Here is a 16,289-nt window from a genome sequence, read left to right on the forward strand (position 1 = left end):
TACAATAAAGAAACAGGTAAATAATATGATGAACTTAAATAAAAAATCAATAAAGAGTTCAAACATGACAGTGAAAGACTAAATAGAGGAACTAGTTAGAGGACACGTTATCCACCTATGAAGTGTTAGCCACCATTCATTGCTGCTGTTTCCTACATAATTTTACATCAGTGGAACATCTACACTCTGAAATGACACATAACACAATAAACAGCACAACAGGGAGTTCTCTGGATCAGTCTGGAAAGAAAATCTGGCCAGCACTGAATACAAAAGCCTACATTAATTATTCTGCACGTGGGTGAAAAGAAAGCCCATCATATATGCAGGAGCTGAGGATGGGAAGGGATGGAAAAAGAGAAGCCAAGTGATCTTCTACATCATAGGAATCATGAAGCATTTTTAACTATGGTTAAATCAGTGTAGACTGTGTGGACAAACAAAACTGGATTTTGAGGGGTTTGCCAAAGAAATGAAATGAATGTTCCACTGGACTGGGAGAGCACAGCTGAGTCTGGCACTGGGGATGTGAGTGGCTGCTCTGCCTTCATTCTGAACGTGGCTTGGTTTGGATTCCAGGTGAGCTTTGGTTTATCACTGCATTGACATCTGCTGGCCATAAAGGAACTCTCACAGCAGTCTACAGATTTACAGACAGAAAAGCTGAGCCTTTAATTTTATATCTTATTTTCCATCATTTTATTTGAGCATGCCTTTGACATAACTATGGTGTAATTTACAGTTCCACAGGATTTGTCACCAAAACAAGTGTAATAAATGCTTTCCTCATGGAAGACCTGGAAAGACACTTGCTGTACATTTCTGAATAACCCAAAACATTATGAAGTCCACCAATACTTCTATTTTGACAGGATCACTAAATAAACAAGTAAAAAGTAATGCCAAAGAACACTTTATGAACTATTACATTTTCAGTCATCCTTGTGAGCCATTAGGCTCTTGTACAGTTTTAAATATAAATATTTTGTGATTTTTCTTTTCTTCTATGCAATTTGAGATAGCAAAGACATTATTGCAAGCATTGGAATTGCACAATTGGGAAATCTGTCTTGCTTAGAGGAGAATCAGACCAAATATATTTTCATTTATTTTAATATATGCCATGTGGAAAAGGTGGAATTTAAACTAAGAGTTTAATATGAAAAGCAGGGAACAAACTTTTCATTTGAAGCTTTCACTCCCTTTTTTATTGCAAAATGGATTTGCCCTGGAGCTTGGGACAGTGTAAATACAAAAATAAGGGTAATTTGGACTCAGGAATGGCTTATTTCTGTTCACTCTGTATTGAAACATCTACTCAGCTTGTGTCACCAAAATAAAAGCTCGCACACAAAAATCTACAGCCTCAATGAGCCAGCCAATGTCACAACTTAAAAAGTGAATTTATTTATTGCAGTAAACTCACTTAAAAACTCAGAAAAGTGCCATGCTTGCATACACACCGACCTTACTCTATTCAATTTTGGGCAGTAAGTAGATCAGTCTCAGAAAAAAACCCACATGTGTATTTTAATCTCATCAGTATTTCATAAGTTGAAGTCTCCAAAACCTGCAAAGGCCTCAATCTCTGTCAAATGTCAAAGCACTGCATGTGCTACCATGGACAGAGAAAACGAAACATTTCCTGCTTTGGTCCTAGTGTTTTATTTACATTATCTAAAGTAAATGTGTACACTTTGATACTGTTTCCAGTGCTCTGTTTCCAGACTGATGGCCATGGTGTTGAGTGTGTGAAAAGCCAATTTTTTCCAGCTAAAGGAAGGCGTAGCCACGCACTGTTGGCTCTCTCTCTGTCCTGTCCTCTACAAAGAGCTTGCAAAGCTGGAAACTCCAGCATCAGCCACATCACAGGGTGATAAACCTGTGTAACCCCAGGTACACGGGGAGGTACCACTTGCTTGTCACAAAGTGGTGTTAGAAGAGCTGGGTCTGTTTTCTCTGGAAAACAGTGGAGCTTCTTCAGCCAGTGGCACCTGTGTGACAAAGGGCCACAAGGTCCTGGGGGGCCATGTGTGTGACATTTAAAATCTTCGCATCAAAGCAATGCAGGATATATTAATTCAACTTCACAGTTTTTGGCAACTACATCTTCAGCTAAGATGTCTCTATGTTATCAATTATTAACATGGAGAATCAACAGCCCTCTTTGAGACTGATTTCTGAGCTTTCCTTTTCAAACAGCCTGACTGATGTCTTGGCATTTTGTTGCCTCAGGGATCATAAAACCTCTGACACGGTGCTGGAATCCTAGGCTAGCTCACCCCCACCATGGCAGCACACGGAGAGCGGGACACGCTCCAGGAGCAGGATGAGCTGGAGTGCGGCTTAGAACCATTGCTCTACGGCATGTCCTGATAATTGGTGCACAGTGTGGAGGCAAGGATTGAGGAGGAGCCTCTTTGAGTTTCAGAAACTGGTTTATTTACCAATGGGGTCAGGGACAAACAGCAGAAATCCTTTCTGTGCAGGGGATTTTATAGCAGGAAGGATCAGGGGGTGTTTACAATCTCTCAACAAATCAGGGAGAACTAGGGGAGGTACAGAAGGTGAGACTGACAAGGTTCCAACAAACAGGGAAACACAGGGAGGAGCCACAAACTGACAAGCAGGTGAACAATCCACTGGGGCCTTGTGGTTTAGGGGAATTCCAAAGGGGAGGGCCAAGCTGGGGGTTGGTACAAGGGAGGATTGACAGGGAATTCACTGGAACAGGGGCAGGGATCAGGGTGGATTGGCACTCAAGGGAGAAGGCAAAATGCAGGATTGACAGCCCAGGGGGGAGGGACACAGAACATTCCGGGTGAGGAGGCAGGGCTGTAACAGGAATTGGGGCACAGCTGAGCTGAGGGGTGACAGAGCACACCAACAGAACATAATATTTACAGTGCAAAGAACACAGATGTGCTGCAACACCTCTCAACCTTTCATCATCAGCTTCTCAGTGACTATAAATCTCTACTTCTGTGTGCTTTAAACCCAAGGTGTAGTGCTCCACTTTAAGAATATTTTAGGGACAGTTTTTATTGATGTGAGTCTCACTTTAATTTAATCAGCTCTGTTGTAGGATTCCCTGTTTACCTGTTGGGGAATTAGGTTACAACTTGGGAGCAATGTTTTATTCAGAAGAAAATACCTGCAAAATCAGGCTTTATTTCACATGGGTCATGTAGATATTTATGGTCTGAATTCTGTGCCATGTATTAGAAAGATGGCTATAACAAGTAAATGTGAAGAATTGTTCCCTGTCATAACCTCACGTAGGAGCATCATAGGAGCTGCAGACCAGCATGACTTCAGTATTAACTGGGAATTTCTTGGGATCTTAAGGCAACACAGAGCTCCTTATTTTCTCAGTAAAATCTAGTCCATACTGAAACTGAACAAAAAAAATTGCTTTATAATGGTTGTAATTTACGTATCACTTGGAAAATACCCTATCTGATTTGCATGTCCTCAGCAAATTAAAGATAAACATCTTGCGTAGTTGCATTGTGATAGCAACGTAAAGGCAGGAGCAGGAACACAAACCATTAGATAAGCATAAAGTTATGAAAAAGAATTCTCCTGGAAGCTCTGGGCCTGGGGATAATATTATTAAAAGGTGGTTCTGAATTACTCGAGCCTTTACAACTTCTAATTGTGTGAGTGAGTTCCAGGTACAGAGCCAGAACTGAAAATTACAAAAAACATTTCATAGGACTATATAGAAACCTCATAGAGACAAATTACGTGGCAGGGAAAGAGTTTTGTTTGATATTTTCCTTGCACATGTGTCACTGCAGCTTTGGGCTCTGTACATCAGAAGGTGTTTTTATCATTCAATTACTACCTTATTTTATTGTGTCCTCATTCATATCTTCTCCCTTAGAATCATATCCTTCACACTGTATTTAATCACCCTCAATTTAACACTTCATTGACCTTTATGCAAAGTCAGAGGCATATTACTCTTGAAAAAGAGAGAGAATTGCCATATTAATTTACTGCACCTTTCTCAAATACATTTGATCAGTTCTTGAACAAAGTAGAACAGTTACAGCTTAGTGGAGCAACGTTGATTTACATCGTATCAGTCACTGTTCTGTTCTTAGATCACTTGCGTTGGGAATAGATTTTTTTTGCAAAGATAACAACTTGGAAAAATTCCTACAAGAGCAGAAAGAAAACGAGCATTTGCTTTCCTTTTCTTCTTTGTAGTTACCTGACTAAATTTGGCAGAAAATCTACAACTTTTGATTGCAACTGACAAACATTTCCACCTCTTATTTTGAGATCATGCACCAACAGTTACAGAAAAGCAGAAAACAACACAAATAGTTTATGACTCTACACTGACCTTTATTGTAGGAACTCATTAGACACATAAAGCATCATGATATCTTTATCTTGGGAGGCAATATTCATCTTTCTGGTGAAAAACACCTTATATCCAAGGTCATTATATTTTTCTGGATGCTGGAAGACACTTCAGGAGAAGCACCATTCAGCACAGACATCCTTCAATTCACTAACATTTTTGGAGAGACAGAAGAAGGATCACCTCTTTGAAACTCTGCATCTTGGGAATGAGCTCTGTGACTGCAACTCTCAGGAGAACAGGGCTCTAAAATCCCTGCTGCAAATTAAAAACAGGATCAGGCAGATCCCTGGGGCATTTCAGAGGATATTTTCTTGTGTTCTCTGGAAGCAGCACATCAGAGACAAATGCCTATCCTTACAGAGCAATGATTTAACATGACTTAACCTTCACCTTTAAGCATCTGAATGAAATACACAAGCATTTAATTGACATAATAGCAAGTTATATGTTTGTTATTGATTAACACACTTACTAAAGGTCAACTAGTATTTTAAGCACTTTGCAAATACAGTGTGTATTCTAATTATCCTGAAGGACTTGTAATTATTTTGTTAAATGTCAATTAAATGCGGAAACATTTCTTACCAGTCTAAGCCTGTATGTTACAAACCATACAACTTTGTGTTTTATTGCTCCTGTAATTTTCAGACAATTACTTGGCAAATACATTGACCTCTCATCTTAAACTGCAATACACCATGTTCAATTATGGGTTGGCTTAAAACCAATAAAAGACAGTCTATCAATCCTGTGCTTCACACGTGACACTGCGTGGGAGAGAAGGGACATTTCCATAGTGCAGGAAGGATTTTGGTAGTGGTTTGGCCCAAGTAATTTACAGACTAAGCTATTTATCCTCACCAGTAGCTCTCTGTGAATTTATTGCAAGTTCTTGAGTGTTCCTTCCTTTTTGGGAGCTCTACACTCAGACAAACCTTCTGAAGTAGGAGGTTTTTCTACGGACAATTACCATCAAAATATCAGCTTAAAGAAATCTAGACCATAGTCATTGAGCATTTGGGACCTGCCAAACAAAAACTGCCCTAGACTTCTCTAAAGTTTACATGAGCTCAAGCTCTAGATGTTTTTTTCAAATCCCCCAGTGCTGTTAATTGAACTTTTTTGAACACAATAATTTCATTATGACAGCTAGCATAGGACAGAAGTAGTTTTTTACCATTTAGCACAATAAGATTCATCGTTTTAAAATGTCACATGTATGAATTCAGTGTTCACATTCACTCTTCCTAACACAAGTCTGGGTTTGAAAAGATGAAGTGCATCAAGACAGTCTGAAAAGTCTGTTTTCCTCTAGGGCAAGTGAAAATGAGTTAACAGATCTGAAAGAAACATTTTCTGCCTGCATCTGACTGGTCAAGCCGGGTGGCCAAGCAGAATCAGAGCTGCTTTCTGCTCTACATTCTGCCCACCTTCAAGGCATTGATACAACTGCAGATATCTGGAGACCAGTAGAAGTCTAAACCTTGCAGGAAAAGGCAGGACTGAAACAATGATGCTCTTTATTGATTAGCTGCTAATTGTCAGCTCCTTGAGACCTGACTGTAAACCCACCCAGTTAAAGGTCAAGCACAAATTCCTTCCAAACAGGATTAGCAATAAAAACAGAAACAAAACTGGGGCAGTTTGCAGTGTGTTTTTTTCATTATAGCTCCCCTGGGATCAGAAATGTCAATGGCAAAAGGGAAGTGAGGGCGTGCTAATGAGGGATTCAGCTTCATTTCATGTGCCAAGGGGATATTCTGTTAGAACATTCTAGTTCTGTGCTTGGCTCCTCTCCGAGGGCTGTGCAGGTCACTGGCACCTGACAGGTGTCACTCTCACAGTGGAAATAACTGTCCTTCTGCTCTAAATTGCCACTGGGCTGTGCTTAAACTCTGAAATTTTATTCATCTTTAATAAGATGATAAAATTCAGCCGTCTTCTTACCTGGGGCTGGCGGGCTGCTTTTCAGAAGGACCTTGAATGCTGATTTTAAATATTTTTATTTCATATGTGCCTGAACACTTTTTGTATCTGCTCTGTCTCATACAATGTTATAAATGCTAAAAAAAAAAAAAAAAACAACAACAAAAAAACAACCCTTAATATTTTTTTAAGTCTTTGAAGATTAGGAAGTCTTCAGAAATTCTCAGATCTCCTCATTGACTCCTCTATTCTTTGACACAGCAAGATCAAGCATTTATTTCTTCTCACTTTCACATTTCCCCCTCCTGACTGTATTTCTGCTCCCATTTCTGTTTGTATTGCACACCCTCCTCCTGCTCCACCTCATTCCCCCACCCACAGCCCCAGCCCTTTGAATCTCCAGTGCTTTTCAGAAGGGCCTTTCAGGGATGGCTTTTTGAAGCCAGTCTCAGACACCAGTTTTTGGAGTCACTTAGCATTTCTTTATATACTTTCTTCTGTGACTAAACTAGCAAAAGATTCTGGGAACCTCTCACAGGTAGTTCCTCAGAGAGTCTTTCAGCAGGAACTGGTTAAATGGGGTACAGCTCCAAAAAAAGCTCTCCCATCCTAAACTTACCAAGCTGTTGCCAAACTCAGCATTCAGAACTCCCTAAGTCAGGTTTCTATCCAAAGGATGTATACTTGTGTAGATATACAGTGATTTTAATGCTGATATGCATTAATTTGATTTCTGAGCAGTACCATGAATTTACGATTACAATATGATAATATTCCAGATTAAGGCTTTCATGGTTATAAACACAGACATATTAAACCAGCAAAAGATAATCAGAGATACAGGTAGTAAAATAGATAGTCAAGGCTTTCATGTAATTGCTTGAGCTAGAGTAATCTAGAAAAATCTAGAAAAAAATCTGGCAACTTTACTCATATTTTTTTACCTCTCTTTTCCATTTCCTTCCCTCCTTCTCTTCCCAAATAAATCAGCTCCTATGGGCACTGGCCTTTGTGGACACATGTTTCTCCTGCCTTCAGGAAGATGAAGATCCAGCTCATTAGTATCTTCACAGTGAAATATTCAGTTGAACTGTGCAGTAAATTAGAACTGGAAGTTAGTGCTACAGTTAGACTCAGATTGGAATAGCTCCTCTCTTCCTCTGTACCCTGAAATAATTCTGCAAAATGAAATATGCCCTCAGACCCCCCAACCCCTCCTCTCATGCCCCTAAATCAAAGCACTTCACACTTACTCCCTTTCTGCCATAAACAACATCCCCAGCTCTGCTCATACTGGACAGAGTAATAGATGTGTTCTATTCCCCAGGTATGACTGAAATCCTGTTTTCATGGAAATGTGGATATTCAAAAATGCACTCCCTTCTGCCAAAAAAAGAACAAACCTCCATAAACTTATTCATAAACACACAGAGAAGTGATAGCTAGAAAAACCATTCTGGGTATTTCCAATAGATGTTGACATGAATTGTGTTCATTTTTTAAATGTATCAGTTTGTGCAACAGAGCAGCTCCTGGCACCACCAGCCTGCATTTAATAACCTGATAGAGCTGATTGAGGTGCTGGAGAGAATTGCTATTCCATTTTAGCAGGCAGGGTTAAACTGATATGCATGTGATTTTCCACACCAGGCTTATATCCAAGTTATCCAAGTGTTGCAGAAAGTTAAATTAATGCCTGCTGCAATGGCTGATGGATCCATGTCATGCCTACATGCATGCTCTTCAGTCCCTCTAAATGCTAATAGGAATTCCTTTTCCTTTTGTATTTCCACTGCAGCAAATCTCAATCCCAATATTGTTCCAGCCCAAATCTGTGACTAGGGGGTTCCTGATAAGCTGTTCACAAAAACTGATGCTTGATGCTGCTTATCCATTCATAAGTGCTCCTGTACTATGATTGGGTTCTGACCAAAATTAAGACTGAAAGAGTAATCTCCCACCCTTCCAAGCAGTGTGTTGCCTAGTCAAGGTCAATAAAACCAGCAAACCAGCAAAAATCATGTATTTTGTGCCCTTGCTCTCAGATTGCTGAGATTTCAGCCCAAGAGCAGGACCATAATGATTTCTTTAATTGCCATTGTATTGCACATGGCAGTCTCCACCTCATGTGGCATCTAAACTGAAATGTGAATCTACACTGGGAATTGCAGTGCAAGTGAAGAAAATGCATGGAAATAGGGTGGAAAAGCCACCTTAACCCACTTCCAAGGTCTGGCAAAAGCTGAAGTACACTTTGTCTGATCCCAAGGGCTTAAACACTGTCAGGGTGCTGGAGTGAGAAAAGCAATGGAAGTCTCAGAACAAGTGACTTGTTTTTCTGTCATTGCTGCTTCTAGGTCCCAAACTTTACAGAAAGTCTTGGAATCAACTCAGAGAGTGTGCTGGTGAACATGTATTGAGTTACATTGCTCAATCTGCCCATGAGCTGCAGTTTTTAGGGGTACTGTTATATGTCTGCAAGTGTTTGCAGTTTGTACTGAGGCTAATTGACCTTGCACTGCGGTTACTGAATATTGTGAATTGTGCCAGTTTTGTTTACTTTCAATACTGAATCACACATTAGATGTTATTTTTAAAAGCGCCATGTTTTCTCCTAACCTCTCTCCCTATTCTTCCCAAGGAAGAAAATGAGAACAAACTCCAGCCATCCATTCCCTTATACCATCATTCACTGGTGTTATTTTATCTGTCAAAACAACTCCTTCAAAGTGTTTATTCCTACTCCAATAAGAAAAAAATAAGCTACAGATACACTCCAGGCCTTGGAGGTTTGTTTCATTCTGGCTGAAACTGCAAAGGAAAGATGTGGTGGTGGTTTTGACAACAGTGAGAATTCACTGAGACACTCTCAAGCAGCACATCACCCTTCTGTGTCACTTTCAACAAGTGCTGCCTGACTGTGCACCACGGAAACCTCCAGCACTTCTGTCCTTCCCCACACCCAAAATTCAGCCAAATAATAACTTGTCAGAGTTTGATGTAGAGGGAAGTCTCAGACATGGCAAATTAAATTATTTTTCTGTGGTTAAATGCAAACCCACTCTTGGTGCCTGCATGGCCAAAGATGCTCTCCCAGACCTGTTGCTGGGGTTTGTTTAAAGCTCACACAGTAAGGGATGAGCTGCCCACTGGCATTGATGGGTCACAGGCAGCACTCCCAATGCTACTGTCACACAGAGTTAGCTAATATTTCATTATTACAGAGATAACAATAGAAAAGTAGGGACACTCTACCTGGAGGAGCATTTTCCAGTACGAATTTACAAAGTATAAACCCTCACTAATAAAGATTTTATAACTGCCACATCAAAAACTATCTAATTGTGGAAATTTTAATGCCATGATTCTGCCAGGTCAAATCAGAAAACATGCATGGAATGAAAAGTTGAAAAATGCAACCAAGAAGTTTTGAAAACCTCAACCAAACTGAATTTTCGCAACACTGAAGGATTCACAGTGGAAAAGAGGAATACACTTGACTCTAACCTCCTGACCAAGGTCAGGAAAGAGGGGAAAAAACATAAACAGAATGAGTAAAAAAGCCTGAAACCTTCTGATTATATTGCAGGCTTACCCTCAGGAAGAAATGGATTTCACAACTAATGCAGGCCTTATGGAAGAGTTGCTGTTCCTTTCACTTCTCAAATATGGGCTGAAACCCCCCCAGCCCAATTCTACTGCACCAACTGCCTGAAAACTACCAACTTGTTCATGTTATGAGTTACCACCCATCACTGCAGAATCACCTATTCCATGATTTAACTTCATTCTACTTCCCTCAGGAAAATTATTCTTAAAGAGGTAGAGATCAATATCTTCCCTAAAAGCACCCCAGCCTCTGCCAGAGACCTGAAACCTTTTTTGTTTAAAACAAAGCCATCCAACTGGAATAAACAGATTTGGGTTTTTTAAAGGATCATACCTTCTATGAGAATTCATACCTTCTATGAATTTTTTCATTGAGAAAGAGCCAGGAAGCTGATGGCTGAATTCTTGAACCCACATCATTTAAATTATTGCCCCACACTGTTCTGATGGAATATTTATTAAGCAGATGGGACCCACAGTTTGGGTTTTTAATTGCTGGAAGTCATCAGGTTGACTGTAATTTAATTTAATTTTTTTCCATGCTTTTTTAATTGGTTGCTTTTTTAAAATTAAATATTCCATTATAAGCTATTTGCAACTAAACCTTTTAAAAATTGCTTTCATTTTCAATGTTGCACTTGTTGCCCTCTATTAATTAATCTTTTTTTCCTTGATGCACATCTGTTTTAATGCCCTTAATGAGAAGCAGTAAATAACATCATTAATTTTCTCCTTATTCAATTTTATGTCAATATGTGTATGGTCAGGAAGGGTTACCTTCATCACAAACAACCAAGCACAGTAGACTCAAAACTCTGATAACTCAGTTTGGAAAGCAGGAAATTAAAATTACAAGCACAAGGTATGAATGGAGTAAAGAAATTTTTCTGCTTTAAGAGAAAGCAGTTTTCCTTTCAATTAATTTACCTTATTTTTCAGGCTTCAGACTTTTTGTAACACTTTCTAGGAAACTCTAACATCAGTGTTCAAGGACAAATCTAATGTTTAAATTAATGATCTCCCTGAAGTGGCACCCTAAGATGACAATCTTTGGGAAAATTTGGTTCAGAACCCAAATCAGGGGCTGTGTGGGATTTAACTTGATTCACTGCACTGCTGTTTCATAATAAAATTACCCTGAAGGATTGTATTCAAAAATATAAGCAAATAAAATGAATAGAAATCAAAACCCAGAGCAGTGCCACACAGAAGGAAATGAAGCAGCAGCTTAAACCACATCAGCAATAGTTCATCTTCTTCCCTGGTTCCTGCTGCACAATTTATGGGATGTGAATTATCTGCTCAGGCAGCTGTTCTGGGACATTTCATGTGACTTTCTGAATTTCCCAGTGCAGTGCAGACCTGTGAGCTGTGTTTGCCTCACGTCCAAGTTCCTGCCTTGTTGATGGCTCCAGCCTTGGAACAGAATCAGTGAGATCCCCACCCGAGCGAGGGGGCTCCTGTAAATCACACGAGCAGGTGGGGGAGTGTTCCATCAAATCCTGCCTCACATTTATTTCTGTTGGCCTGCAATGCATTTTTTTTTTTTTTAAAGGAAAGAACAAACAGGTACTTGTGTAATTCTTAATGACTGATGAATTTACTGTTGCATGGGAAAAGCACAATGTCACTTTACAGAATAACTGAGCACTTCTGCAGCAATATCTACTTTTTCTTTGAATTGTCTTGTTGAATTGTATTGTTATTGTCTGAGTTGTTTTTTTGTTTTTTTCTTGGCTGGAATGGGAATGAAAGAACATTTTCCAGATCCAAACACATGTATTTTGTCAGTAAGAGATGTAGAAATTCAAACCCACAGACAACAGGCACTTTATGCCAAATGCAAGCAACATAAATTATTTTTTAGTTATCTTATAACTTTAAGTTTTCAGGATGCTTGTATAGGATAAAAAAATTTACAGTTTTTGATGCTAAATACTTTATTACAATCTGCAGTCGTGTAAGGATAACTGATTTATTTGATGTGCAAGTCTAGAGCATGTGGAAATAACAGAGACAATATATTTAGGTTTATATTCTGTCGAGCACTGAGTATTGGTCTCAGTGTAGATAAAGACTTATCTCTATGCATGTGAGTGGTTGAACTGATTTTAATAGGACTTTTAACACACTTTTAAATGCCTTGGTAAATAAGGGTCTCAATCTTTCCTACCCTGTAAACCCAAGCTAAATAATAGGTTTATTAATATTTAATACCTGCCTCCCAGTGACAATGACACATCACAATGACAAGTGTGGATTACAGCAAAGCTATTAAGAAACCAGCCTAAATCTCCAAGCTCCAGGCAGGAGACAAAGGCAGCCTGAGAATGGGGAACATTCCCTGGCAAATGGGAGTATCCAGGGGCAGGGACTGCTTTCTCCAGCCTTTACCACTCACACAATGACATCAGCTTGGCAAGGCAGGTGAAGTGCTTTGGTTACCACCTGTCCTAGCCAAACTGCCAGGTATTGAAGGACCCCCGAGCTGTTCACCACTCTTCACAGAAGTAATTGTGAATGCCATTTATTTCTATCTTTAGCACACCTTTTATAGGGTTCTACAGGGTCTGCAGGCAGAGCAAGTTATTATTGGCTAACACACACAGTTTACATTTTTCCTCTTACACACAGGGATATTGTTTGCTTTACTCTCTCTTCTGCATGAAGGTTTCAAGGACTTTAGCCCTTAATATCACGACTTATTTCAAAGGCTGGTTTGTGCATACAGGCCTTTACTAATATATAAAATATAGCAACAGCCAGGAGTTTGTTTTTATTTTCTGGAGGGTAAAAAGCGTGGTGCACATGGGGCTTTAAGGACTTGGTAGCTCTGTGCTGTAATCCCTTAGCTCCCAGCCCTGACTGGCTCCAGCCCACCGGGGTGGGATGGGTATGGCAGGGACAAACGACAAAGGAGGCGCTTTCTTTCCAGAACCACACACCCTCAGATTATTCATGGAACTTTCCAGGGAAAAAGGGACCAATCAGCAAGTGGTGGAACTTTTATACTGGGGAAAGGGGGCGGGGAGAGTAGAATTACAACCAATGGGATGAGAGCAAAGGGGTGGGGCAAGAGGAAGAAACCAACATCACAACACCAGGAGGGGAACACAGGGAGAAAACATTTAGGGTAAACAGTGCAACACAACACCTCTGGAAAGGAAAATTCATACCTCACATTGAGATGGCATTCAACAAGCAGTTTAAACATCACTCAGAACACTGCTAGGGTAAAAGAGGTGGGTTTTACCCAATTCTGAGACCATCTGAGATTTTAAAACAAGAAAGAGAATTTACTTTTTGCAAGGTCTCAAGACTTTAGTATGGTCAGAGTGTTCTCCATTGACAGGGCCAGGCTGGATGGGGCTCTGAGCAACCTGATCTAGTGGGAGTTGTGCCTGTCCATGGTTAGAGCTGGATGGTTGTAAGGTCCCTTCCAACCCAAGCCTTCCTATGATTTTATTCTATGATTCTATGGCGGTGTTGAAGTATTACATTGCAGTGCTAAATTTTGTGTTTCTTCTCTTGTGGAATGTTAATGAGTTTCTCCACTCCCAATGAATGTCCAAACATTGACCATAAACTGACAAAAATTACAGTGTTTTTAAGTTTGTGAACTCAGTTAAACAACACTTTGTCTTGCAGCTCTGTGCAATGTTTGAAGTAAGATCCCACTCCACCTCAGTTCCCGTTGCAAACATTTGGAGAAGACTCCTGATCCCTCAGATCCTGCTCTTCATTTGTTCCAGTGCCACCAAGGTGAGGACCTGAGCTTGGCTGGACCTTAATAGAAGCAGACTTATGATTGTCACTCACACATACTTGATGCACTTAATAAAGTGAAAGCAGGTGAAGATTCCAGGTCTTGATCGGAGTCACCATCTCTGGATGTGTTTAAAAAAGACTGGATGTGGCACTCGATGCCATGGTCCAGTTGAGGTGTTAGGGCTGGGCTGGACTCAATGATCTTGAAGGTCTCTTCCAACCTGGTCATTCTGTGAACTGGTCTTTCCAAAATAATTACAGGATCTGCCCATTGGAAATTTCCTTCTAGATCAGTGGCCTAGTGAACTAAATAAAATGATTAAACCTGTGAGTGTCAATGACAGCACTGTTTTAACAATCACCACTGGGCTACAGAAACAGCTTTCTTGGAGAAGGGAATATCGTGGATTGGGAGTGAGACAACAGGAACAGCTGTGGAACAGAAGCATACAAGACTAAAGATGAAAACTGCCTGCAGATCCAAAACACTTTCTGTGTCCTGCCAGACATCTAACAAGTGCTCACAAGGGGTCAAACCCTGCAACAGGAGGCTGACAGAGAGTATGAAATCTCCATTCTTGGAAAGATGCAAAACCCAGCATGATCCTGAGCATCCTACCACAGCTGACCCTGCTCCAAGCAAGGACTGTTTGGTCTCCAGAGCTCTCTTCCAACCCCACTAATCCTATGGAGAGATATTTAGTAAGATTCTAAAACCTATGAGTTATGAATTATGTCAGGGAATTGAGTAATATATTCTTCAATTCAGGTGGGACCTTTAATCCACAGTAGTCTCAAGGTGCCTTAGAAACAATAAAAAAAGTGAAACACTTCATGAGCTTTTGAAATGCAGCCAATTCCAGGGTGAAATATAGAACAGTTTAGTAGTTACCAACAAACAAAAAAAACAACAGAAGCCAAAGAATGCCATATGCAACTGAAACTACTAGGGGAATTAGGTAGGAAGAATTTAATTATCCATGCTGGATTCTGGCCAGAGCTAAAAGTAATCAGAAAGTCAGTGAAAGACCAGAACAAATTGATCTCATTACTCTTGCATTACTTGCATCTACTTCTAAATGGAAAACTTTCTCCTGAGTCTTCTGGACTGATACTGTTCACATGTAGATGTGTTCAAAAAGATCATTTCACCACCAGTTAAAAACAGAAGGAGCTGATAACAAAGGCACAGTCCCAGCCTGGGTTAAGATGCAGTGGGATTTGGTTTTCCTGCTCCTGAGGGCAGCAGAATTTTGGCTTCACTGAAGCTGCCTCTCCTGAGATTTGGAAGTGAAATGAGTTGCACAACGTAAGCAAATTAATAAATATTATTCACTGCTTTCTATAGAACACTGGAATTTTGCATTCAATGAACATATATGAACTACCCAAAGGCTGATCCTAAGAAGATAAAATCTAGTTTCTCTCTGTAGACACAAAACACAAATGGAAAGTAAATGGAAAGTATTGTGAGGCAGAAAGCAACTAAATTTAGGTGTAATTATGTTTACTCTCCAAATATTAGGAACAGTTTGGAAACCAGGTCAGAAATAAAAAGGGAATGGTGAGAAGGTGACTGAAAAAGTAAAAAACCTGTGTGAGATATGGGCAGTGTTCAGAGAAGGCTGAATAGGGATTTCCAATGTGAATGACAGCAAAAGGTGGTGGGGAGGAAGAGAACAGCAGCTGCACAGAATATTTGGAGATTCTGCTTTCACTGTCAGCATTGTTCCAGAGTTTATGTCCTCCAGAAAACACATCAGCAATATCCAAGGAATATTTTTCTCCAAATTAATTTCCCCTCTTTTTGCAAAATAACATAAAACACATTCATTAGAAAACAGCTCAACCCTCCAAGGACAAACCCACTTTCAGCCTGAGCTGATCTTTTACCCATTATCAGGTTTCCAGCAATGAATAGTGTATTATTTCAGGAGTGAAGCCTTGTACCAGACAAACAGCCAGCATCGTGCTACAGGAGGAGAGAATAAATGGAAAATAGAAAGATTTGGGTGAGGAAAGGTGAGAAGAAACAGTGATCTGTTTCTTAAGTAAATACAATACAATTATGTGTCAGTTCTGAAGTGGCATTAGGAAGGCAGAAAACTTTTGGTGCTTGATTCATCTTTTATTCTACATCTTTTAATCCATATTAGTGTAGTTTTTCAATAAACACATCATAAATCATTGATGGCAAAAGCCAAGAGAAGCACAAACCTCCTTGTCTCCCATAACAAAAGCTTTAACAATGAGCAGGGTTTCAGGGATTCTGCACCAAAGTCCTGAGATGGGGTTTTGAAGGATGAAAATCCAACTGCACATGTTGTCAGTATCTGCAAAGGACCTAGCATTTGTTTGCAAAAAACCAAAAAGGGACAAAGAGCAGAATCTGGCCCATCCTCTGGCCTGGCACAGGGCATTTACAATTCTGTGTGCACAGAGGATGACTGCTCAAGTGGAATATGTACCTGATGTTCCATGGGTAGCTGGAAGAGATCCTTCACTACACAGGAGTTTTTGAGACATTCCTATATTTTAAGTGAGAATTACTCACCTTTTTCAAACAGCTCCATGAAAACAGAAATTACTATATAAAAACTGTATG

The sequence above is a fragment of the Poecile atricapillus genome, chromosome 17 (assembly GCF_030490865.1).
Source record: "Poecile atricapillus isolate bPoeAtr1 chromosome 17, bPoeAtr1.hap1, whole genome shotgun sequence".
Taxonomy (NCBI): domain Eukaryota; kingdom Metazoa; phylum Chordata; class Aves; order Passeriformes; family Paridae; genus Poecile; species Poecile atricapillus.